Raw genomic sequence first — 26,823 nt, forward strand, 5'->3', positions numbered from 1 at the left:
CTTCTCACATTGGTGTGCAGCGGTTGGGATTTGAGCTTGCTGTTGTTTTTACCACGTATAATCGTGAAATATCATTTGAAAGATCACGTAAGGTACTCTAGGTACATATAACAAGCTTAGAAATACTCTGAGTTCTACTGAACCAGCTGTTGTAGTAGAAAGGGCCTAGCACACCCTGACTACAACTCTTAGCAAGGGATCAGTAGGAAAACCCATAGTGTAGGTAGGTGCATCACTTACACCTCACTAGAAAGCATGTCTACCCATGGAGAGACTTCAGAGACTCCCCTAGTGGTTAGTGCCCCTCCACAGGTCCTTTCCAGATATGCAGCTCTCAGTTTCCAGGAGATGAGACAATTGTGTACCTCCAGGAAATTGAAACATGGTTCCAACCCTACCACTCCTTTTCTGTTAGGTCTCTTAGAGACATATGATGCTAGAAAGGCCTCTAACCCAGGCCCCTCTAATTCAGATGGGAGCATGCCCCCCTTATAAGGTACTCCTTGTGATCCAGACTCTAAACTCCCTGCAACAGAGAATGTAGATGAGGGGGAAGAGGAAGACTTATCTGAGGATGAGGCAGACAATGGGCAACCTTTAGTCAGACTTACAAGGGCCAACTTAGACCTACATAGGGAGGGAACTGGGGGACCCCCAGTGCTATCCCTAATGAGGCCTAACTTTGGAGTTAGAAGAGATAGATCTCATTCTAGGGACTCCAATAGATCTGTGCACTCTCGTGCCTCTCATGCATCTGCTCAGAGGAGGATGACTTCCCTTCAGAGGTGAGAGCATGAGGCAAAGATGAGGGAGGCTAATCTGAGGATTCAAAGGGAAGAACTTGCCCTTGCCAAAGAGAAGCTTGCCTTGCTAGAGAGCAACAGTTGAGTGGGGCAGTCCCCACTGGTGGCAGCACTATCCCTAGGGATAGAGAAAGAGGTTTTGATACTAGAAACCTGAGTAAAATAGTGCCCTCCTATAAGACAGGAGATGATATCCACAAGTGGATAACTGCTCTGGAGAGAGCCTGCAAAGTACAGCAGGTACCCCAGAGTCAGTGGGCAGCTATATTGTGGCTCTCCTTTGAAGGCAAAGGTAGAGATAAGCTCCTCACTGTTAGAGATGAGGATGCTAATGATTACCAAGTCCTGAAAACTGCACTAATTGATGGGTTTGGCTTAACAACTGAACAGTACAGGTTAATGTTCAGAGACACCCAGAAAACTCAGGCTCAGGATTGGACTGACTTTGTTGATTGTGCCACTAAGGCTTTGGAAGGCTGGTTACTGGGAAGTAAGGTTACTGATTACACAGGATTGTATAATCTAATTATGAGAGCGCAAATCTTAAATAATTGTCAGAACCAGTTGTTGCATCAGCACCTGATTGACTCAGATCTGACCTCTCCCCAAGAATTGGGAAAGAAGGCAGACAGATGGGTCAGAACCAGGGTCGAGCAGCAGAACCAGAACCAGGGTGGTGGCCAAAAGAAAGCAGACCAGAAGGGTAATGAGAATAAGCAAAATGACCAGAAGTCTTCAACCGGGCCCCAACAACCTAAGGAGGATGGGTCCCAAAATTCCCAAAAGAAGAAGAATGATGGTCCTAAGAAACCATGGTGCCAATACTGTAAAAGTAAGACTCACTGGTTTAGTGAGTGCACCAAGAAAGGCCAAATTCCTACCACTACTGTCCCTAAGACACCTGCACCCCCTAGTACAGTTAGTAGTGGTAGTGTACCTCCCAAGGCTATATTTGGGTTAATCCTGGGAACTGAGGTGGGTTCTGACTTAGTTAGAATACCTACTCAGGCAGTTCTTGTTTGTACTGGGGACATGGATATGACCCCTACTGTAAATCCTAGTACTCTGGGCAAATACAGGCAAACGCCTTTAATCAATGGAAAAATGGCCCAGGCCTACAGGGACACATGTGCCAGTGTCACTATGGTGACACCAACATTTGTGGACCCTGATCAGATCATGCTAGGTCCAGACTACCTAGTGACCAATGCTAGCAATGTCACTACCAATCACAGTATGGCAGTTGTTAATTTCTCCTGGGGAGGGGTAACTGGCCTCAAAAGGGTTGTAGTTAGTTCAGACCTCCCAGTAGATTGTCTCTTGGGCAATGATTTGGAATCCTCACTGTGGTCAGATGTGGAGTACAGGACTCTTGTAGAAATGCTAGGTCTCTCCTCACATGTCCTTGCTGTGACTAGGTCACAGGCCAAGAAATGCCCAGCTGAACAAGTGCTGGATCCTGGAAGAATGGACTAGACACTAACCAAGAGTAAGAGCAGTAGGGGTAAGGCTGAGCCTTCCCCCCTGCCTCAGGTTGAGGATCAGCCCTCTCAGGAGGCTGATCCAAAGACCCCAGAAGGAACTGTCCTAGAAGAGCTTGAACCTGAACAGGTTGAGTATCTTGGGACAGGGGGACCTTCCAGGGCAGACTTGAGGCAGGCACAGTTAGACTGTTCCTCCCTTGAAACCCTCAGACAGCAGGCTGCTGCTGAGGCTGCAGGGAATGCTACAGGTGCCCATAAGGTATATTGGGATGATGGACTCCTATACTCTGAGGCAAGAGACCCCAAGCCTGGTGCTACCAGGAGGCTGGTCATCCCCTTGTCTCTTAGATGTTTCCTTCTCACCTTAGCCCATGAGATTCCCCTTGCAGGTCACCTAGGCCAGAACAAGACTTGGGACAGGCTTGCCCCACACTTTCACTGGCCTCATATGTCTGAGGACACTAAAGAGTTTTGTCGCTCATGTGTCACCTGCCAAGCCAGTGGCAAATCAGGTGGCACAACAAAGGCCCCCCTCATACCACTACCTGTGGTGGGGGTACCCTTTGAGAGAGTGGGGATAGACAGTGTTGGACCAATGGATCCCCCAACAGCATCTGGGCACAGATTTATACTGGTGGTAGTGGATCATGCCACCAGGTATCTAGAAGCTATTCCCCTTAGAACCACTACAGCTCCTGTTGTGGCCAGGGAGAGTTTTCTCCAGAGTGGGGTTTCCTAATGAGGTTGTCTCTGACAGAGGTGCCAACTTCATGTCAGGATACTTAACTGCAATGTGGAAGGAGTGTGGTGTAAATTATAAATTTACCACACCCTATCACCCACAGTGCAATGGGCTTGTTGAAAGATTCAACAAGACCCTCAAAGGGATGATAAAAGGGTTACCTGAAAAGCTTAGGCGAAGATGGGACATCCTTTTACCCTGCCTCCTGTTTGCTTACAGAGAGGTCCCACAGAAGGGGGTTGGCTACAGCCCTTTTGAGCTTCTGTTTGGGCATCCTGTAAGAGGACCCCTATGTCTTGTGAAGGAAGGATGGGAGTTACCTCTCAAAAAGCCTAAACTTGACATAGTGGACTATGTACTTGGTCTCCGCTCCAGGATGGCAGAGTACATGGAGAAGGCATCCTAAAATCTTGAGGCCAGCCAAGAACTTCAAAAAGCTTGGCATGACCAAAAGGCTGTCCTAACTGTGTATCATGCAGGACAAAAGGTGTGGGTGTTGGAGCCAGTGTCCCCAGCAGCTCTCCAGGACAAGTGGTCTGGACCCCATACCATCATTGAGCAAAAGGGAGAGGTCACCTACTTGGTGGACATGGGAACTCCCAGGAGCCCCCACAGGGTGCTTCATGTTAACAGGCTCAAGGCTTTTGTCGACAGGGAGGACATGGGCTTGCTCATGGCCACAGATGAGGGACAGGAGGAAGAGAGTGACCCTCTCCCAGACCTGCTCACTCAGAACCCTGATGATGGGTCAGTAGATGGTGTAGTCTTTTCTGACAGCCTCTCTGAGCATCAACAAGAGGATTGCAAACAGGTTCTGCAATCCTTCAGACAAATGTTCTCACTGACACCCAGTCAGACAAACTGGTGCACCCATGAGGTGGACACTGGTGACAGTCTGCCTGTCAAGAGTAAAATCTACAGGCAACCTGACCACGTCAGGGACTGCATTAAGAAAGAAGTTCAAAATATGTTGGAGTTGGGAGTCATTGAACCCTCAGACAGCCCTTGGGCTAGTCCTGTAGTTCTAGTGCCAAAACCTCACACCCAGGATGGTAAGAGAGAGATGAGGTTTTGTGTAGACTACACGAGTCTCAATGCTGTCACTAAGACAGATGCCCACCCAATACCTAGGGCAGATGAACTCATAGACAAGTTGGCTTCTGCAACTTTCTTGAGTACATTTGACCTAACAGCTGGTTATTTGCAGATCAGGTTAGCTGTGGATGCCAAGGCCAAAACAGCATTTTCTACCCCAGGAGGTCATTACCAATTTGTGGTGATGCCCTTTGGTTTGAAAAATGCACCTGCCACTTTTCAAAGGTTGGTGAACCAAGTTCTCACTGGGTTGGATGACTTTTGTGCAGCATATCTAGATGATATTGCTGTCTTTAGCTCCACATGGGAGGATCACCTGATCCACCTGAGGAAAGTTTTGGAGGCCCTGCAGAAGGCAGGCCTCACTATCAAGGCTACCAAGTGCCAGATAGGGCAGAGTCAGGTTGTGTACCTGGGCCACCTTGTGGGTGGAGGCCAGGTTCAACCATTGGAGAGCAAGATACAGGCCATAAAGGACTGGGCTCCTCCAACCACCCAGACACAGGTCAGAGCTTTCTTGGGCCTGTCTGGTTACTATAGGAAGTTTGTCAAAAATTATGGGTCCATTGTGACACCACTTAATGACCTGACACGCAAGAAAATGCCAAAGAAAGTTCAGTGGACAGTTAGCTGTCAGAAGGCATTCGATGACCTAAAGCAGGCTATGTGTACTGCACCTATTCTCAAGAGCCCTGACTACTCCAAAACCTTAATTGTCCAAACAGATGCATCTGAGTTGGGTGTGGGAGCTGTTCTATCTCAACTGAATATTGATGGTCATGACCAGCCCATTGCTTTTATAAGCAGAAGGCTGACTTCTAGAGAGAAACGTTGGTCAGCTATAGAGAGGGAGGCCTTTGCTGTGGTTTGGGCCCTGAAGAAGTTGAGGCCCTACTTGTTTGGAACTCACTTCAAGATTCAGACCGACCATAAGCCCCTCTTATGGCTAAATCAAATGAAGGGTGAAAACCCCAAACTTCTTAGGTGGTCCATTTCCCTACAGGGGATGGACTTTACAGTGGAGCACAGACCAGGGACTGACCATGGCAATGCAGATGGTCTCTCCAGGTATTTCCACTTAGAACAGGAAGACTCACCTGTTCAGGGTTAGTTTAATGTCCCTAATTTTAGGGGGGGGTTATGTAGGAGAGTAGGGTCTGCAATCCTATGGTCACCCCAGATTTTTGCTTTTTGCTTCACTGGTTTACGACTTTCCCTGGCTGTGGGCCTGCTATTCAGACCCACAGCCTAGCTGTTCTCTCTCTAAATTGACATCCATGTACTTTAGGTGCATTTACCAATTGGTACTGGGCCACCTTATCAGTCCCTGTACATTGTACCTTAGGTACCCAGGGCATAGGTGTACCCAGGGCCTACCAGGGGCTGAAGCATGTATTATGCCACCCCTGGCTGGCCATCTAAATAGACACAACTGGCTGCTAAGACAGCTGGGGCAAGGTGGTGTAATCACCCTTTGCTGTAGATATAGTATACCTATATCTAACCCTAAAATGGACGCATATACTCCTATCAGTCACTCCTATGGCAGGCCTTATCAATCCTGAAGGCAGAGTGCTTGGAATTATGTGAGATGGTGCTCTGGCATGAGCTGAACCCGTCTGCAGCTTGCGGAACCAAGTCCTAATAGCTGTTCCATGATAACGCTATACCATATACTCTTAAGTGCATTATCATCCTCGCGGTTGAATGCTAACTTTGGTATAGCATTATCAAAACATGTCGAGTAAGGTGTCATACGAATTGGAATACTACCCCCTCGCCAATTCTGGCGATGGGGGTAGCATTCCACCCTTCTAGAGGGACACGACATGTATGTAACTGTGAACCCCGTTTAAAGTTAACTCGAGCCTTGGCATCACAAAATGGATGCTGCCACCACAGACACAAGTCTGACCTCCTGCTGCTGGGAGTCCTTCCAGCGAGGGAGGCTTGGACAAAGGGTTTCCTGCCTTGGGAGGTGCTAGCACCACCCCAGACAGGATTTTGTGTATTGGGTAGGACAGGCCTGAAAGGAATGAGACATGCCCGGGGCACACAAGGTGCCCTGTGCATACACCGGTTCAATCCAGTTGCTGGGGCATCCCTGCCCCAGCTCTGGCGCAAAGACCGGACAAAGGATAGGGGGTGTAACCACCCCCTTTCCTGGTCCCACCCATGGGAGGGACCTAATCAGTAGTGCAGCCCCCTTTAGGAGAATAAAGGTAGGAGCTGGTCCCATTCCAAATTAGATTATCGTGAACAACTTTACAAGAAGAAACTCTGGACTTCGACCTTCTGCTCCACAGAAGACTGAAGAATCTCCCTTGTGGGCAAGGAGTGTCCACCCTGCAACTGCAGGCACCATCAAGCGTCCAGCGGCTTCACTTTGTCGTCTTCCCTCGAGGATCCAGACTTCAGAGCCCGACGAGACCCGGATTCCCAGACCTCTCCGACCTCAACTCACATCTGCAGCACAGCTGATATCCGTGGGTGCGACGAGACACGTGGGACCGGCCATCTTGAAAGAACCTGCACTTCGCTTTCAGCACGACTCCCGAGGTAAACTCGACCAAGTGCTTTGGGGATTGAGAAGCCCCAGCCCCGAGCAGCTCCTGCACCGAAGATCAGCCCTCCAGCTTCCACGAGATCTGCGTGGGGCCCTTCTGCTTGTTTGCTGCTCGACGCCTTGTCTGGTCACCTGCCGGCTGGCTAGTGACCTCCTAGACGACGATCCTTGAAATCTTCACTGCTGGTCTGGTTGCTCCGGACTGGCCCTTGCTCCCTTCCAAAAGAGGAGCACCCCGGACTCTCCTAGTCCGCACCAGGCGCTTTTTCCACTCACCGCGTGGGTTGCCTTTGCCAAGTCCTGTTGATGCCGAATCCGGAACAGACACCGCCGACAGCGAGAGCCTGCGTGGGACAGCCCGTTCCTCCATCCTGGTCGTCGAAGACACCTCCTGGTCCACGTGGCTGCAGAGTCAAGCGTCCACTCTTCACCTGATCGCGACGACGACACCTGGTTCCTTCCTGGTTCCACTCCAGTCACTGGCTAGTGACTTTGAACATTGTCCCCTCTGCTTTCAGGTCCTCTTCTTCCCCGATCCACCCTTGGATCGCACCGGACATCTTCCTCCTGGTCGCCTGCAGCATCTTTTCTTCCAGGCTCCATAGACTTCAACGCAGAAACCCGACACAACTTCGCACCTATGCACCCGCAGCCCGTGGGTGAGGTAACGAGAGCATTTTGGTGCTCAAGGGTAGATTGACTCCCCTAGTGTCCAGATTCACAGTCGTTTTAGTCCTAACTAGTCAGGATTGTCCGTACTCACCATTTTCTTGAACTGTACTGTCCATAGACGTTGTTACGCATCCCGCGTGTGAGTTCACACTCTGCACCCGCGTCCCGTGGGCCTCCTATTACTTACCTAAAGTTAGGATAGCGTAGTCCCAGCGATCCTACAGCCTCTGGACAGCTCCATTCCTTCTATCGATTTCCTTATACCATTTACTTAGTATATGGTTTGTCGTGCCCCTAGGGCACCATTGTAATTTTGTGCAACTTATCGTATTTTTCCTAAGAGATTGTCATGTGCTTAGCCCTCTGATCTCATAAAGAGTTCAGAGGTGTTTGTTATTAATAAATATATTGTTTATTTTCATAACAACCTGTGTGGTGTCCTTTCATCTGGTATTCAAAGGGTTATATTGTGGTAAAACAGCTGGCTTCACATGCCAAAAGAGTTTAGCCTAAGACTGCTTTGTCCATGCTACCATTAGGATAGCTGGTCTATAAGGTTGACTTACAACCAATCACCATAAGGGTTGTTTGGACTGATACAAGGTGATCACTAGAACTAGTGAGCATCATATATCAGGCCAACTTCTCACAAGTCTTCCATACATAGGTGCTACGCGATCTCCATGGGGAGCTTTGGAGGGACACGCTATCTACCCCTCTCAGGTGAGCAACCCAGTTTAACCAGAAACGAAATGAGATGGCCGTTGTGTTCTTCCAGTTAGCACTGATTTACCGGCAGCAGTTTGGAGAATGTCTACCATAAGACTATTGTTATGTGATATGATATGTGTGTCTAAGAATCCTTAAACGAGAGACAGTCTTTTTAGCTGAACCCCAAAAAGAGAGTGGATAAAATCAAATTTGGAATCCCAATATGGTGAGACCGCGTTGCAGTTGATGAGTAGGTGGGGAAGGTCTCCCATCAATTTGTTGCAGTTCCAGCAAGATGAGGGAAAGTTTATGGAGTCGGGCCGGAGTCCAGAATGTCCTGTGAAGGAGTCAGAATTTCGTCTGTGAGAAGGAGAGAGAGATTTTGTGGGAGACAACCGACTTACAGATCAGATGCCAAGAGTCCGGGGAAATAGTCTCATAGGGGTCCAATTTTGATTGGAGTTTTGAGACCAATTTAGTAGATTTTGGTTTTAAGAGGTGATAGAACTTAGAAGATTGGTGGCCAGATTTGTTGAAGGTCCGTATGGTTTTGGGAGTGAGGGATCTCCAGCTGAAGGCTTGATCTTGGATAAGCCAACTTTGAGTTTATGAAAGTCGTAAAGGTCTAGCAGGCTGACGTGATGTCGTAGTTTCTGAATGAGAGAGGTGTCTGCGGGGAGCCACGGTGTATCGAGAATTGAATGCCCTTGTACGCCCATTAAGTCCAAAATACGGGTTCCCTGTGAATTTTGTTATTGGGATTATTCCAAAGAGAGATAATGTTAGAATGTGTGATCGGGGGTCTCTAGGAGCCTGTCAATTTTCTATAGGGTACTTTTCGTATTGTTTAAGATATATTTTCCGGACAAAAGTGGTTTTGGTTTGCTGGACAATAGGGTTATGAGAATGGAGGTCGCCTAAAATGTATTTTTCAATTAGTAACCATGTGGGGGTGTTACTCGGTGTCTGGGAGAACCAGAGAGAGCCCTGTCTTGCAAGGAAAGTAGTTTGGTAGTGTTGGACCCGTCTGCTTCTGAGAGTCCCCTCACCAATATGATTTCTTTTGTTCCCCTGAACCTCCCAAAATTTGCCGCTTTTCATTTGTCTACCAGGACCTTTTTGTGTGTTGTTTCATGGGGCTAGGTGTTCCTTGACACCCAGTTGCTCACAAGGTTTCTGGCACCAATGTACAAGGCGCCTGGCAAACCTGTGGACATGAAAACTGAGGTTGGCAACCTGTGTGTGTTTAACCTTAAAATGGTGGACACATATTTCCCTCATGGGAGTGACTCCTATTGGAGCCTCCTTGAACCCTGACCTTTTGAGGTTTTGGCGCCCGTTCTGGTTGGCGCGCTTTCCTGACAGGAATTTCATAACTTTCCTCAGGTACACAAAATGGCTGCTCCAGAGCCCCAGTACGGTGGCTCTGAGTGACCAAAAGACACCTCAAAAGTGCCATGCCATTGACACAGCCAGGGAAGGTTCTAGAACCTTCTGGCTCGTGCCAGTACCTCAGGGCACTGGCTATATAAAGCCCAGTCCCTGGCGGCCATTTTAGATGTAATTCAGGTTCCAGACTTGACACCAGAGTGACACCTGCCCTGCTGACCCCTGAGGTGGCTGAGAGCACAGGCAGTAGAGTGGCAAGGGTTAATAGCCTGATTCCTGACTGGCGTTCCAGTCAGGCGTGTTCCAGTAACCTTGCGCCTACAGCGCCTGCCCAGCTAGTGCCTCATTGCCCCAAAAGACTGTAGCCAAGTTTATGTGCCTCCCCGCCCCCCCCCCCCCGGTGGCGAAGTCGTGAAGAAAAGGCGAGTCGCGCCCTTCCACAGTGCCCCCTTAGTGAATAGCGCCTATCGCGGGGGACTCGGACGTCTCCGAGCCCCACCGACGTTGCGCGCTTCCTGGTTGTGCAGTGATCGAAGGTGAGGTGGTGCGCCGGGGCGGGGAGAGGCCGGCCTTCATTGGGCGGGATTAGCGTCCCTGCCCTTTCCCAGAGACCCGGGAAACTGTTGCCGTGGGCGGGACCAGCCCCCGTATGAGGAAGTCGGAGGGAGGTCCGTGAAGCCCCTGAGAACCCTGATGCTGGCGTAGGAAGTGATGTGCCCCGACTGAATCGCTATTCGATTGCAGCCGTAGTGAGGTGGGTCGTTTCCCCTGTAGGGGTGCCGCGTTATCAAGGAACTGTGCACCGGCGTTGATTTGAGCGAGCGCGGAGACTGAGTGACCCGCTGGCAGCCGTTCGTTCGTCTACTGACTTCGAACTGTGCTACCCTGGTGCCTGCGATATTGCCGTAGGCTCAAGTAAACCACACCGGCAAGCGGACATCCTTCCCCGGTGGCAGCGGAGGGCCAAATGTCATATTTACCGTGTTTCCTTGTCTTTAGGTACACGCTCATGGGCCCCGCGTGAACATAAAAGAGTCCCCAGTGCACCGTGAATCCAGAGAAGCCCGCGTGCATTCCCCATGATTCCACAAGTACTGTTATCCTTTTCAAAGTGGGTTTATCTTGCAAATGTAAACTTCCTGATTTATTTAATTGGTGGCAGCGATACCAGAATGAAAATGTGGTTATGCATTTAAATGAACCAGGCTTTGTTATTCCATGTATTGGTGATATATAAACCTGATATTCATTTTATTTATTGATAGAGCTATTCCTAATATTTATGCAACACCAGTGTTCCTGAAGTCCTATTTACTGTATTTATTCTCAACCTGAATCCCAGAGTGCTGTAACAAATGAAATGTGAATGTGCTTCCCCAATTGATCCCTATTTACAGCAGAGAACTTTTATATAAAGGAATCGTATTTTTCTACAGCAGTGGTGTGGTGTCCTTCTTTTTGGTGTGACTGTGCAGGGGGTTATTATTGGGTCAGAGCCGGCTTAGCACTACAGCCTTCACTGCCTTGACACTTGAGCCAAGCTACCCCCTTTGTGCTGGGCTTGCCCATCGCAGGTCCAACATAACATTGGTGCTCAGCGGGTGGGATTGCGAGCCGTGCTTGTTCTGTACCCCATAATAATTCAGTGTGCGTCACAGGTACACACCCGGAGTTTTCTCCTAGCGGCCCTCGAATTCAACATTTTGCTTTTTCTAAATTCTTTCCTGAAGGCGGGTGGAGGTGACCCTCAGAGTTCCTATCCTGGTAACCTACTTCGGGGTGGTTGTCCACACTTTTCACTGGCAAGATGGAATTCGAAATGTCAGAGCTGGAGACCTATACTGTGGCACAGCTCAAGGATTTCTGTCAGGAAAGGGGAGTGTTTGTTAGGCGAGGGGCCAAAAGAAGGGAGCTCCGTACTAGTCTGCGAGCCTGGGTGGAAGCGCACACGGAGGGAACGGTGGAGGAGGAGGAGTCAGACAGAGGTACTGTCATTGATGGGACTGCGGATTGTCTCCCGGGGGTGGGTGAAATGTCAATCAGCCCTAAGGTAACCTCACGGGAGGGCAGCAGTGTGTCATCGAGAGGGTTGTCAGAGACCGAGTTAGCCGACAGGAGAGAGGAAAGACAGTTAAGGTGGGAAATAGCAAAAATGGAGATGGAAGAAAGGAGGGAGGGGAGGAGGATGGAACACGAGTTCAAGCTACGAGAACTCGACCTCCAGGCCCACAACATCACTCCGGAGGGTGTCGAGTCAAAGGAATTTGCCAGGGAGCCCAGGCCCCATTTACCCAAGGACGTAGTCGCCAGTTATACCGCTGGAGACGACATAGCCAAGTGGCTGGCAGCCTATGAGGTCTCCTTAAGAGCCCATGGGATCCATGAGAAGCATTGGGGTGGTGGATTATACCGGTACATGCCTCCGACAGGCAGGGATGCACTATTGGCCCTAGCTCGGGAGGAACAGGTAAACTACCCTGCCATGAAGGTGGCGCTCATCAGGAAGTTTTGGTTGACCCCCGAGAAATACCGGCAAAGGTTTAGGGGCAGCCACAAACTGAGCTCAAAGAATTGGGTTGACTTCCTGGATTTTGCCAAGAAAGCCCTGGATCGGTGGGTCCAAGGTAATGAGGTGGAGGACTATCGAGGGTTGTACGACCTAATACTCAAGGAACATCTACTCGAGAAATGTCTTCCCGAGCTGAATCAACACCTGGTAGACAGCAAACTTACTTGCCCCCGTAAGCTTGCAGAGGAGGCGGACATTTGGGCGAGTACCCGAGTGTCCACGAAGGGGACGGGAGGAGATTCTCAGAAGTCCGGACAGGGCGCTCCCCAGAAGAAAGAGGGGGGAGATAACAAGAAACAGGAGTTCTCCAAAGGCCCCCAAAATAACTTTAAGGGGAAAAGTTTATTTTCCAACTCTAAGGCTAACCCGCAGAAGAACCCTAATCCTGGCCAGAGTCAGCAGCCAAGGGTTGTCCATTGCTTTGAGTGCGGTGGTATTGGACATTATAAGGGAGACGTGAAATGCCCAAAGAGACCACCCCCTCCCACTGGAGGAAAGGACCCGGGAGTCGCTAGTGTAGCGCTCGGGGAGGAGATGCCCTTAGTTAAGGGGAGGGAGTGGGCGGGAGTCACCTTAGTGTCCCTGGGTGATCGGGAGATGGTTCCAAAGATCCAGGTGCCCTCAAATACTACCAAGTATGGGCAATGGGTCACCATCAATGGCCATAGAGGGGAAGCTCTGAGAGATACAGGAGCCAGTATGACTATGGTAAGGAGTCATCTGGTGTCTTCAGAGCAGGTGATTCCAGGCGTACTTCATCCAGCCGCAATGGCTGACGGCAGAATGGGCCACTATCCTGTGGCCGAGGTTCCCTTTGAGTGGGGAGGGTTTGCAGGTTCACTTCGGGTTGCCGTAAGCCCCGCCGTGCCAGTCGATTGTCTGCTGGGTAATGATATGGAGCACAATGCTTGGAAGGAGGTGGAATACCGGACTCACACTGAGATGCTGGGTACACCTGATTGGGCCTGTGTGAGTACCAGGTCTGCGGCTGCTCAGGAGGAGAAGTCGCGTGGGTTGGAGCCTGGAACAATGGCCCACCAAGCTGCTGATGAGGGAGCATCTCGAGGACAGGAAGAGCCTGCCTCGATGTCCGTGCCCCGTGAGACAGATAGGCCACCTGTGGAGGTGGACCCGGAGTCCGCGGAGGTGGACATGGTTCCGTTGGAGATTCTGCCTATCCCCGCTGAGTGGCGAGTGGAGGGAGGACCATCCAGGGAGGAGCTAAGCAAGGGACAGAGGGAATGTCCCACCCACGAGGGTCTGAGGCAACAGGCTGAAGCCCAGGCAGCAGGTAACGAGTCTGGGAACTATCGTGTTTACTGGGAGGATGGTCTCCTCTACAGTGAACCCAGGGCGCCAGTGCACGGGTTGTCACGGGCCCTGGTAGTCCCACAGTGTTACCGAGCCTTCCTATTAGAGTTGGCTCATGAGATTCCCTTGGCAGGACACTTGGGTCAGGACAAAACCTTTGCCCGGCTTGTCCCCCACTTTTATTGGCCTCGAATGAGGGTGGCGTCCGATACATACTGTCGGTCGTGTGTGTCATGCCAAGCCAGAGGGAAAACAGGGACGAAGCTGAAGGCTCCCCTGGAACCACTTCCCGTCGTTGGCACCCCCTTTGAAAGGGTGGGCATCGACATTGCTGGGCCCCTAGATCCACCGACATCATCCGGTCACAGGTTTATCCTGGTACTGGTGGATCACGCCACAAGGTATCCAGAGGCAGTCCCTCTGAGAACCATTACTGCACCGGTAGTGGCGAAGGCCCTGATGGGGATCTTTACCCGAGTGGGATTCCCCAAAGAAGTTGTGTCTGACAGGGGGACCAACTTCATGTCAGCATATATGTGGGCAATGTGGAAGGAGTGTGGAGTGACCTACCGGTTCACCACTCCTTATCACCCACAGACCAATGGTCTCGTGGAAAGGTTCAACCAAACCTTGAAGGGTATGATCAGAAGTCTACCCGAAAGCCTGCGGAGGAAATGGGACGTCCTCCTACCCTGTTTGCTCTTTTCCTACAGGGAAGGGCCACAGAAGGGAGTGGGCTTCAGCCCCTTCGAGCTTTTGTATGGGCACCCTGTACGTGGACCTCTCAGCCTGGTGAGGGACTCCTGGGAAAAGTCTGGCCTGAAAGTTCCCCAGGATGTGGTGAGCTACATGCTGGCCTTCCGAAGCCAAATGGCTAAGTTGTCGAAGCAAGCTTCTGACAACTTGGAAGCCAGTCAAGCAGTTATGAAAGCGTGGTATGACCACAATGCTCACCCAGTGGAGTTGGAGCCTGGACAGAAGGTGTGGGTGATGGAGCCGGGGGAGCTGAGTGCTCTCCAGGACCGTTGGACAGGCCCCTATGAGGTATTGGAGAAGATGGGCAAGTCTACCTATCTGGTGGACATAAGGACCCCTCGGCATCCGCATCGGGTGTTACATGCCAATCGCCTCAAGCCCTACTTCGAGAGGCCCGAAGTCATGTTGGTAATGGTGACTGACGGATCGGAGGAAGAGGACACAGAGCCTCTCCCCGACCTCCTTGCGTCTCAAGAAAAGGATGGGTCAGAGGAGGGAGTAAAACTCTCACCATCCCTGACTCCTGAGCAGCAGGAGGAATGTCGCCAGGTCCTGGGGACATTCGTTCCGCTGTTCTCCCTTGTCCCGGGTAAGACCCATCTGTGTACCCACGACGTGGACACAGGAGACAGCCCACCTGTGAAGTCAAAGTCTTACCGCTGTCTGACAAGGTGAAGGCCAGCATCCGAAGCGAGGTAGCCAAAATGCTGGAGCTAGGAGTCATCGAACCTTCGAACAGCCCTTGGTCCAGCCCGGTGGTTTTGGTACCCAAAGCTGCCCCACCTGGCACCACACCAGAATTACGATTCTGTGTGGATTACCGAGGACTCAATTCAGTAACGAAAACCGATGCTCATCCGATCCCTCGGGCGGATGAATTGATTGACCGGTTGGGAGCTGCCCAATATCTCAGTACCATTGACCTCACTGGAGGGTACTGGCAGATTCCCATGACTGATGGAGCCAAGGAAAGGTCAGCCTTCTCCACACCTGATGGACACTACCAGTTCTGCGTTATGCCTTTCGGGCTCAAGAACGCTCCTGCCACTTTCCAGCGGCTGGTGAACAGGATCCTCACCGGGATGGAGTCATTCTCTGCTGCTTACTTAGATGACATAGCTGTCTTCAGTAGCAGTTGGGAGGATCACTTGCAGCACTTGCAAGCCGTTCTCCAGGCCCTGGAACGGGCTGGCTTGACGATCAAGGCCAGCAAATGTCAGATTGGACAGGGGTCGGTAGTGTACTTAGGTCACTTGGTGGGCCGGGGAACGGTGCAGCCCCTTCAGGCGAAGATTGAGGCAATCATGGCCTGGAAACCCCCCAAGACCCAGACTGAGGTCCGAGCCTTCCTGGGCCTCACAGGTTACTACAGACAGTTCGTGAAGGGGTATGGCACTATCGTGGCACCCCTTACAGAACTCACGGCCAAAAAGCAACCCAGGAGAGTCATCTGGACGGAGGCTTGCCAGCAAGCCTTCGACACTCTGAAACAAGCATTGTGTAAAGCTCCAGTCCTGAAGGCTCCAGATTTTTCAAAAGAGTTCATTGTCCAGACAGATGCATCCGATATTGGCATTGGGGCGGTGTTATCGCAACTCAATGAAGAGGGTCTGGATCAACCCGTGGTCATTTTGTCACGGAGACTGCTTCCCCGGGAACAGAGGTGGAGTACCATTGAGCGGGAAGCCTTTGCGGTGGTCTGGGCACTGAAGAAGCTGCGACCATACTTGTTTGGTTCACACTTCCTTGTTCAGACAGACCACCGACCTCTTCGCTGGCTCATGCAGATGAAGGGGGAAAACCCCAAACTGTTGAGGTGGTCTATCTCCCTACAGGGAATGGACTTTCGGGTGGAACATCGGCCCGGAGTTGACCACGCCAATGCAGACGGTCTCTCCAGGTATTTCCGCCTTAATGTTGAGGACTCCCAAGGGGTTGGGTAGTTCTCCCCACTTTCGGCTGGGGGGTACGCGTGTTGGACCCGTCTGCTTCTGAGAGTCCCCTCACCAATATGATTTCTTTTGTTCCCCTGAACCTCCCAAAATTTGCCGCTTTTTATTTGTCTACCAGGACCTTTTTGTGTGTTGTTTCATGGGGCTAGGTGTTCCTTGACACCCAGTTGCTCACAATGTTTCTGGCACCTATGTACAAGGCGCCTGGCGAAACCTGTGGACATGAAAACTGAGGTTGGCAACCTGTGTGTGTTTAACCTTAAAATGGTGGACACATATTTCCCTCATGTGAGTGACTCCTTGAACCCTGACCTTTTGAGGTTTTGGTGCCCTTTCTGGTTGGCGCGCTTTCCTGACAGGAATTTCATAACTTTCCTCTGGTAAACAAAATGGCTGCTCCAGAGCCCCAGTACGGTGGCTCTGAGTGACCAAAAGACACCTCAAAAGTGCCATGCCATTGACACAGCCAGGGAAGGTTCTAGAACCTTCTGGCTCGTGCCAGTACCTCAGGGCACTGGCTATATAAAGCCCAGTCCCTGGCGGCCATTTTAGATGTAATTCAGGTTCCAGACTTGACACCAGAGTGACACCTGCCCTGCTGACCCCTGAGGTGGCTGAGAGCACAGGCAGTAGAGTGGCAAGGGTTAATAGCCTGATTCCTGACTGGCGTTCCAGTCAGGCGTGTTCCAGTAACCTTGCGCCTACAGCGCCTGCCCAGCTAGTGCCTCATTGCCCCAAAAGACTGTGGCCAAGTTTATGTGCCTCCCCGCCCCCCCCGGTGGCGAAGTCGTGAAGAAAAGGCGAGTCGCGACCTTCCACAGTGCCCCCTTCGTGAATAGCGCCTATCGCGGGGGACTCGGATGTCTTCGAGCCCCACCGGCGTTGCGCGCTTCCTAGTTGTGCAGTGATCGAAGGTGAGGTGGTGCGCCCGGGCGGGGAGAGGCCGGCCTTCATTGGGCGGGATTAGCGTCCCTGCCCTTTCCCAGAGACCCGGGAAACTGTTGCCGTGGGCGGGACCAGCCCCTGTATGAGGAAGTCGGAGGGAGGTCCGTGAAGCCCCTGATAACCCTGATGCTGGCGTAGGAAGTGATGTGCCCTAACTGAATCGCTATTCGATTGCAGCCGTAGTGAGGTGGGTTGTTTCCCCTGGAGGGGTGCCGCGTTATCAAGGAACTGTGCACCGGCGTTGATTTGAGCGAGCGCTGAGACTGAGTGACCCCGCTGGCAGCCGTTCGTTCGTCTACTGACTTCGAACTGTGCTACCCTGGTGCCTGCGATATTGCCGTAGGCTCAAGTAAACCACACCGGCAAGCGGACATCCTTCCCCGGTGGCAGCGGAGGGCCAAATGTCATATTTACCGTGTTTCCTTGTCTTTAGGTACACGCGCATGGGCCCCGCGTGAATATAAAAAGAGTCCCCAGTGCACCGTGAATCCAGAGAAGCCCGCATGCATTCCCCATGATTCCACAAGTACTGTTATCCTTTTCAAAGTGGGTTTATCTTGCAAATGTAAACTTCCTGATGTATTTAATTGGTGGCAGCGATACCAGAATGAAAATGTGGTTATGCATTTAAATGAACCAGGCTTTGTTATTCCATGTATTGGTGATATATAAACCTGATATTCATTTTATTTATTGATAGAGCTATTCCTAATATTTATGCAACACCAGTGTTCCTGAGGTCCTATTTACTGTATTTATTCTCAACCTGAATCCCAGAGTGCTGTAACAAATGAAATGTGAATGTGCTTCCCCAATTGATCCCTATTTACAGCAGAGAACTTTTATATAAAGGAATCGTATTTTTCTACAGCAGTGGTGTGGTGTCCTTCTTTTTGGTGTGACTGTGCAGGGGGTTATTATTGGGTCAGAGCTGGCTTAGCACTACAGCCTTCACTGCCTTGACACTTGAGCCAAGCTACTCCCTTTGTGCTGGGCTTGCCCATCGCAGGTCCACAGGTAGTTTTTAAAATCCTCTAGATTAACACCGCCAAGCTGTACAGACAGACGGAGTTTCGTAATAGTAATTCTAGGGCGTTTATTTTGCCAAACTAACTTGTTCAGTAGCCTATCGAGTTTCTGGTGGAATTCTTATTATTTGCAAGATAATTATAGGGGTGACCCATCATTTTTATGCATTCTATTCGACTCCACCATGTGAGGTATCTGGGGCTCCAACCCTCTAATAGGGACTCTGTTTTCCTCAGAATTAGGCTTTGTTACGGTGTAGTGATTCTAGTAAATCTGAATTAGACGAAAGACCTAAATATTTAATGTTCTGATGTTGCCAAGATAGTCATGTATTTTTGAAGAGACCACTAGAGCAGAGGCTATTCAGACCTAGAATTTCAGACTTTTGCTTATTAAGCTTGTAGTTTGCAACTCAGGCGTATTAGTCTATAGTCTGTAGTAAGAAGGGGATTGAATGGGATGCATTTCGGTCGTTATTAAAATATCATCTGCATAGCCCGCTAGGTTCACATTAGAGTTGTTGAAAGAGACGCCAGGTGATGCAAGATTTAAATCTGATCTTGTGAAGTACGGGTTCTAGACTCTGGATCAATAGAGCATGGGAGAGGTGACAGCCCTGTCTCGTGCCTCTTTCTGGATTAAACGCTGGAGATAGTATACCTCTGGATCTCACTTTAGTGGAGGGGCCACTATAAAGCACAATTACCATTTTGGTGAAGATCTCATCTAAGTTGTATCTAAGTAAGGACTCCAGAAACAAGCAGAAGACCCTAATGAATGCTTTACAGCATCGTGGGTAACTGCTGCTGTTCCACTGGGCGTGGTCTTGACCCTTTCAATGACATGGCATAGGAGGCATATGTTATCATTTGAAAGTCTATTCTGCATGAATCCCACCTGCAAATGGTCAATCAGTCGAGGGAGATGAGGATCGAGTCTCTTACATAAAATATTGGCATAGATATTTGCATATAGGTTAATTAAGGAGATTGGTCTATAATTCTGCACCTGTGTCATATCCTTAGTTTGTTTTGGAATTACCACTATAGCGGCTTCACTGGTTGTGCCAGATATGACTCCAGAGTCATCAAAATGATGGTAAAGGGCCAATAGAGTTGGTTTAAGTAAAGGAGCAAATGTTTTGTAGAAGGTAGCTGTGTAGCCATCTGGACCTGCGACTTTGTGGTTTTAATGATTGTATGGCCGAATCTAGCACTTTGGCCGAAACTGGAGCGCTGAGAGCCAGCTTCTATTAGTGATGGTAAGGAGGGGGGTGTTTTTTAGGTAAGATTCACAGGAAGTCATCTTTGTATTGGGATTGGTGGAAGTATTTGAGGATTTCTACTTTTTTTGGAGGGATTTGTGTGGTAGACATTTGTTATATCTGAGGGAGCCCTTGTGGCACTGCTTGTGCTTTCAGCAGGACGCTAGAATTTGGCCAGCTTTGTTTGCCTTGCATAATTTCAGGCTTTTATATTTGTTAATCCATACTCCCGCCCTCTCACTCAGGATTCTGTTGTATTCATATTTTTTATTAGTAAGGGTTTGGGGTCCGAACCGGAAATGTGACAGCCTCCAGTAACTTTTACAAATCTACTAAGTCTCTATTATGGCCTTGTTTAGCTTGGATTGACTATTTATTAGGGTGCCTCTCACATTGGGCTTTAGCGTGTCCCAATGTATGGAGGGGGGTGGTCTCAGAGGTTGAGTTTTCCTCCAAGCAATTTCGTATGTTCTTTTCAATAGTATCTCTCGACATAGCATCCTTAATTGATTCATTGTTGAATCTCCAGATCTTGAAAGGGGTTCTCACATTTGAACCAGTAAGGGATAGTGTAATAGCTAAATGGTCAGAAATGTATCTCATCAGTATGTCTGTCTAGTCAATTAAGTGGGTGTGGGCATTCCTGGAATAGGATTTATGAGGGTTTTAGAAAAAAGTGTAGTCCCTAGTGTCAGGGTGTTGTAGTCTCCAAGTGTCGTGAAGACCACATCTGGTGCTAAGTTTGTGAAGAACTTTGTGGGACCTAGATGGTTAAAGGGATAATCTGGACTGTCACGTGTAGGGGTAGATTGAACTCACCGTCCAGGGTAATGAGATCATCGCTTGGGATTTGACTCAAGGGAGGGTGAGGAGTCCCAGAATTGAGGTTCATCGGAGTATGGGCCGTAGACGTTAAGGACATGGCAGCGGCTAGAGTTTTTGGGGAACATTGACAGAACACATCTACCTTTATCATCTGTGATGTGCGAATCAGTGGTCAGGCCTGAGTTCTTAGAGACCAAGGTGGCAACACCCCCCGTTTTTTACTTTCGACAGGAGAGCAGAGGGTGTCTGTGATCCAACTTTTCCCAGATCCTGCCAGGTCCCCATGGGAGATTTTCGTTTCCTGCAAATAGAATTACATCAGGCTTGAGTTTAAATTGGTAGTTTTCAATTTTTTTACGTTTAATTGGGTGATTAAGCCCCTTGACATTTAGAGATACAAATGTTAAGTTACTGTCTAGTGGGTTATTATTCATAATGCTGAGGTATATGTTTGGCTATGTGGTGGTAGCACATAGGTTGTGGATTGTGAAAATGATGGGTAGTCTTGATCCTGAGTGTGAGCCTGGCAAAGAGTTGCATAGTGTATGATTGGTATAAGTAGATTCTGGCAGGCAGCGTTTTTTAAAAAACCTCTGAGATCATGCAGGTCTGGCATCGTGTAGGAGCGAGGCAAGTCTCTGAATTGGAGCCAGTGACGAGCAATAGCGCCTAGTTGTTGAGCCTCATAGAAAGGCAAATGTAGAGCAACATAATTACAATAAGGCAGAATTAAACAAGACACAAGGAAAAGAAAATAACCCAAACTCCCACCCACCCTCAATCTCCCTCCCTCTCCACCCACCCCTAACAATTAATGTGAGTGAGGCGACAATCGTAGATACCAGCCCTCGCGGTCTAACGATAAACAACAAACTGTAGGTATTCCCTGAATTCTGCAGATTGAAAGAGGATTTTATGGCGAAGGCCTATAGTTTTGATGCCTTCGACAGAGGAGTACCAGGCTTGGTTGTTGGTAAGTGTAGTGATTACAAGTTTTTTTATTTGAATGAAGCTAAAGTAGCGAGGGTCGCTTCATAGGCACAGAGGGACTGCAGGAAGTGCAGTATATCTGGCAGGTATGGGAAGGTAAATAGCCGGCGATCACTGATTATATCATCGAGATTTGAGAATTCATTAACAACCGGGATCACCCATTGTTCAGTTTAAATGATGTTGTAAAAGATTAGGAAAGAGAGCTTCCCTGTTCTGGTGGGTGATGGCATGAACGATGTAGAATCCTAACCAAACGTATCTGTGATTGAGTGACTTGAGAAAAGATTATGATTTGGAAGGCCCCTGCTACATAAAATTGGAAGCTGTGTCTCGGGTCTGGGCCTTGCTTATGACGCAATATGGCAGCATTTGGCGAGTAGCAAGGGGCCAAGGGTGCTGCCAGTGGGACACTAAACCAAGGGTGACACCATGTACTCTATGTACTGAGTGTACAAAAAGGCATATAGCACCGAATAACACTGTAGAACATTGTGTACGACTAAAACTCTGTAAAATATTGCGGCTTATTGTACGGATCGAGTGTGTAAGGAGGACTCAAACTTAGTACCTTTAGAGACGGCTCGGTTGTTGCGTTCAGCATAGGTGTAGAGAGAGGCCTCTGTGAGACCAGACAAACATTGGAAAGGGATATAGCTTTAGCAGGTGAACGATGGTGAGGATCAAGACTTGGGTGTGGTAGATGGTGCAGGTTGAGTGTCCATCAAATTACACACTCTTTTGTCCAGGAACAACTGGAGGTCCTTTGGATCACTAAAGATGTGCCCCAGATTTGCATAAACTCCAAATTATGAGATGAAAGAAAACTGTAGGTTCGAGGCTTTAAGTCTGGTGTGAAGTGCAAGGAAGGCCTTCCTTGTCTCCACTGTGGGTCTGGAGTAATCCTGAGAGATGTAGATTTTGTGGCCTTTCCAATGTATGTGGGGGTTCTTACGCACATGGTTGAGTATCCGCTCTGCATGTTGAAATTTCAGCGGGGGACAGACAGTCTGGCAAGTGGTGTTACTGTTATCGGATTTGAAGGAGGGTACCCGGTGTGCTCACCAGATGAGTTTTCAGACCCCTCGAGCATCCCAAAGATGCGCAGGTTCTCGCTGCGATTTTGATCTTCTAACTCTGCCACATCCCTTTGCAGGGTTTTGGTAGTAGTTTGCAATTTCTGGATATCCCTGATTGAAATTGTTGACTTATCTTCCAGAGAGCTTATTCGCCTTCAGCTTCCAACACTCTGTTGTTGATGGAGTTAAAGCCGGTCCTGATAGCAAACAATTCTTGATGCATTATGTCTGTGTTGAGTTTGGTGTATTTTGCTAAATCATGCACCATATCTCATTTTTTTAAGCATCATGTCCATGGTGCCATTTACTTCAGTCTTGCTTTTTATAGGTAAATTAGGGTGCGGAGGCTCCACTTTGGTGCACTTGTTGCCTGGTTTGGACTCCTTGTCAGTCATGGTTTCCCCAGAGGCTAGGCAATTCAGATTGCACGCCAGGGTTGCATGCCATTTCGGTGTATGATTGGCATGCTGAGATCATGTATCAGCACTGATTGAGGGATGGTATCACAAACCGGGCAGGGCCCACGCAATAGATGAGAAAAGGTGTCTGGGAGTTGAAGGAATCTGGCTAAAAAGTCTTAGGGTGCGGGTATAGCAGGCCTAAGTGGTCGCAGGAGTCTCGCTCACTTTCAGTTCTTGGACATCGGCAATGTAAACACGAAGGCTTCAGTGGTAAGGTCTGCATCAAGGGCAGTATACAGCTTGGAGATCAAAATAGTTTTGTACGCCACTGGGCACCCACTGCACTACCTGTGTTTACTGCGATCGGAGGGATGCAGTCAGGTCTCATGCAGGTTTTCAACCAGGTATCCACAGTTCTCAGCGCTGTGGTCTCAGCATAGGACCATGAGGGGTCGGCCCTGAGCTCCATAAGACAGAAGAAATTAGAAATGTAATAATTACATAAAGGTAATGCTTCCTTTGGTCACTAAGTGTCGCCATGTATTGTGGATGCTAGTGGTATTCATTAGGACTCAGCAAAATTCAGAGCGATTGATTGGAATATGTAGTTTTATGCGCCAAAAATCCACAAGATCAAACTCAGGCCAAAGCAACATTATCCTGTGAGTTGTGGGCGGCCGCCATTTTAAAGTCAGGGAGAGCGTAGGGAGGATTTACATGAATTTATCACCCAGAGACACTGTTTACACTTGTACACATGCCCAGCCAGATTTTTGAGAGCAGCCCAGCGCTTGTGGGCTCAAGGAGGGAAGCAGATTGTCTTACTTGTGGGTCACAGCTTCAACATGAACCGTGTTGTGCCTGCAGCGCTTCGGGACATTGACTATTTTGTCCCTCGTAGAGTGTACTCCGAGTTCAGTGCCTTAGAGAAGAAAAGCGATGTAACAAGCTCATCAATCAGCCCGACACTGTGCTCGTTGGTTGCCCACTGTATTCCAATTCATGGATCTACCGCTCTTTCAGTCCTGGGTCATCTTTGTGGCAGGTAAGTTCGTTGTTGTCGGCCGCGTCAGTGGAAGCAGCGAAGTTATGATGCCATGCACTTCGCCTTCCAAGCCACGCCCCACGATTATACTCTTTTTAAAGTTAAGAAATCAGTTTCCCTGCTTTTTGTGAAAAGACAACTTTCCCAGGACGGTTAAATTCTAGAGTTGAAATCCTTCAGCTGAAGTGTAGGGCAGGGAGTCTCCTGTGCTGTGAAACCGAGGGAGGGGCAAACCGCTAAACAAGCCTTCCTGCCAGGGTGCCTGCTGCCGGAAAGAAATGTAAATGCGCCCAAGTGGTTCATTTATTTATTTATTTAACTTGTAACGCGCAACAGCTACCCGCAGTGGGTTTCCCGGCGCTAGATCTGCAAATGTAAAGGATGCTTGGACGCTGGTATTGAATAGATGGAATCACTTGAAGCTTCCTGACAACACAGATGTATTCATTTTGAGTGGTGTTGCAAGGCAGTTGCCAGCTGAGCATTGACGTGTGTGCTTTTAAAAGACAGTAATATTTTTAAAAGTGCCCTGTGTACAGTCTGGATATTACTTGGATCTATATTTTGGAAGCACTTTTTTTATTTTAAACCTTTTTGCGCATATTGTATCCGCCTATGCACTGTGTGCAATGCAGTTTTTAAATAATAAGATACATGTTCACAGTGCTTTCTGTCACGGACTAGGTACTCGCGGGGGCCTAACAACGTAACTTTTCCTACCCCTGTAAGTAAGAAGTAGCCCAAGAATGCCTGATGTATCTATAGAAGTAATGATTCTAATAACCATTTATACATTCTTCTTCATTTAAATTCTTTTTGTAGCGCTACTCGTTTAGTGTAGGGCAGACATCCTCAATCCGTGGGGCGTGGAGTCCTGGGAAGGGGGTGTATTCCTGAGCCTCACTTTCCCTGGATTCTAAAATATTTGGATTGGTTTTGGTAAAAAGACAGCAGCCCTGGAACAGCAAATTTTGATTGTTTAAAATGCTTCAGCTGAGTCTCCTGTGCTGTATAAAGCTTTGGTGCCAGGTCGCCCTAAAGAAATGCAAATGTGCACCATTAGTTAATCTACAAGTGTAAATAAAGGGTGCTTGGGACCCCATGAATCAGTCTAAGCTTTGTGATGACAAAGAGTTGTTTTTTTGAGTGGTAGTGCACAGAGTTAACAACTGGGCTATGAAGTGTTTGCTTTTTATCATAACTGTACTTACGCAGCCCTTAGTACTTCTAAGGAGGTGTTGAAGCGACAGTTATTTTAAAAAGAAATTGCATAACTTAAGCCCTGGTATTCCGAAAATCTACATTTTGGAAGAACCATTTTATTGTAAAATTATTTACACATTTTGTATCAGTCTATATTTCACAGTGTGTAATGCAATGCAAGTATAAAATAATGACTTACATACTCGCGGTGCTTTCTGTCACAGGCTGTGACCTCATAGCACTAAAAATAACTTTCTCTTCACTGCACCGATGAAGATTTAATTCTGTGTCTCACTGGTTACACACAGACCTCCACAGTGCACTAACTAATAAAGGTTTCAAAATGCACTGCAATGCATTTCCCACTGAGTAACTTCTTTTTACTTTTTTTTTTAATTTACGCTGCCCATTATTTTATATGTTGGTACCTGATGGTGAAAGACAAAAAAACATACAGAATATTTTGAGGCTTATTTATGAGAGTCTTGCGCTGCCAGTTTTTATGACGTTCTGGCAGAACAAGCGTCTCAACCATGCCTATGAGGCGCCACAAAGGAGAAACATCCTTTTGTACGCGGTCATTACACCGCGTACCATTACTACGCATGCGTTACAACCCATGCGCTGTAATAACGCGTAGCATTTAGTACGCATGTTATTACTTCGCATGCGCTGTTAAAACGCATGCGTAGTAATATGGGAGTCGAGGAGGCAGCGATGACGGCTCCAAGGAGGCAGCAATGACGGCTCCGGGCACCCACCGAGGACATACAGGTAAGAGGGACTGTTTAATTTTGTAGGGTTTGTGTTTGAGGAGTAGTGTTTTTAGTTTAAGGGTAGTGTTGTGGGTCGCATAGGGTAGTGTTTGTGTGTAGGTACAGGAATAGGGGATGGGGTAGGGTTGTGCAGGGGTTAGTGTTTTAGGGATTAGTGTAGTGTTGTGGTGTTAGTATAGGGTAGTGTCGGGGGGGGTCGTGCAGGGTAATGTTTAAGTGTAGGGAGCGGATTCGGGTAGCGGCAGGGTCGTGTTTGGGATTTTGTTTTAGGGTTTAGGGTAGTGTAGTAGTGTTTGTGTAGTGTAGTGTTTTAGGGTTTAGAGTAGTGTCAGGGGGTCGTGTAGGGAAGTGTTTGCGTGTAGGGGCAGGACTGGGAGTAGGGGCGGAGTCGTGCTTAGGGTAGTGTGTTAGGGTTTAGAGCAGTCTTGTAGTGTTTGTGTAGTGTAGGGTAGTGATTTAGGGTTTAGGGTAGTGTCGGGGGGTTATGCAGGGTAGTGTTTCAGTGTAGGGGATGGACTGGGGTAGGGACATGGCCGTGCTGGGGTAGTGTTTTAGTATTAAGGGTAGTGTAGTAGTGTTTGTGTAGTGTAGGTTACTGTTTTAGGGTTTAGGGTAGTGTCGGGATCATGCAGGGTAGTGTTTAAGTGAAGGCGACGGACTCTGAGAAGGTGTAGGGTCGTGCTGGGGGTAGTGTTTTAGGGTTTAGGATAGTGTAGTAGTGTTTGTATAATGTAGGTTACTGTTTTAGGGTTTAGGGTAGTGTCGGGATCATGCAGGGTAGTGTTTAAGTGAAGGCGACGGACTCTGAGAAGGTGTAGGGTCGTGCTGGGGGTAGTGTTTTAGGGTTTAGGGTAGTGTAGTAGTGTTTGTGTAGGGTAGTGTTTCAGGGTTTAGGGTAGTGTCAGGGGTCGTGTAGGGAAGTGTTTGCATGTAGAGGCAGGACTGGGAGTAGGGGCAGGGTTGTGCTTAGGGTAGTGTTTTAGGGTTTAGAGTAGTCTTGTAGTGTTTGTGTAGTGTAGGGTAGTGTTTTAGGGTTTAGGGTAGTGTCGGGGGGTTATGCAGGGTAGTGTTTCAGTGTAGGGGATGGACTGGGGGTAGGGGCATGGTCGTGCTGGGTAGTGTTTTAGTATTAAGGGTAGTGTAGTAGTGTTTGTGTTGTGTAGGTTACTGTTTTAGGGTTTAGGGTAGTGTCGGGGTCGGGCAGAGTAGTGTTTAA

General features: G+C 48.7%; 1 protein-coding gene across 6 annotated transcripts in view; it reads left to right on the forward strand.

Moving 5' to 3' along the window:
* The window catches only part of ST3GAL3 (ST3 beta-galactoside alpha-2,3-sialyltransferase 3), a 1,285,176-nt gene that overhangs the window by 579,211 nt on the left and 679,142 nt on the right, over window positions 1–26,823 (forward strand). The gene's annotated exons all lie outside the window — the stretch shown is intronic.

This window comes from Lissotriton helveticus, chromosome 1_1 (assembly GCF_964261635.1).
Source record: "Lissotriton helveticus chromosome 1_1, aLisHel1.1, whole genome shotgun sequence".
Taxonomy (NCBI): domain Eukaryota; kingdom Metazoa; phylum Chordata; class Amphibia; order Caudata; family Salamandridae; genus Lissotriton; species Lissotriton helveticus.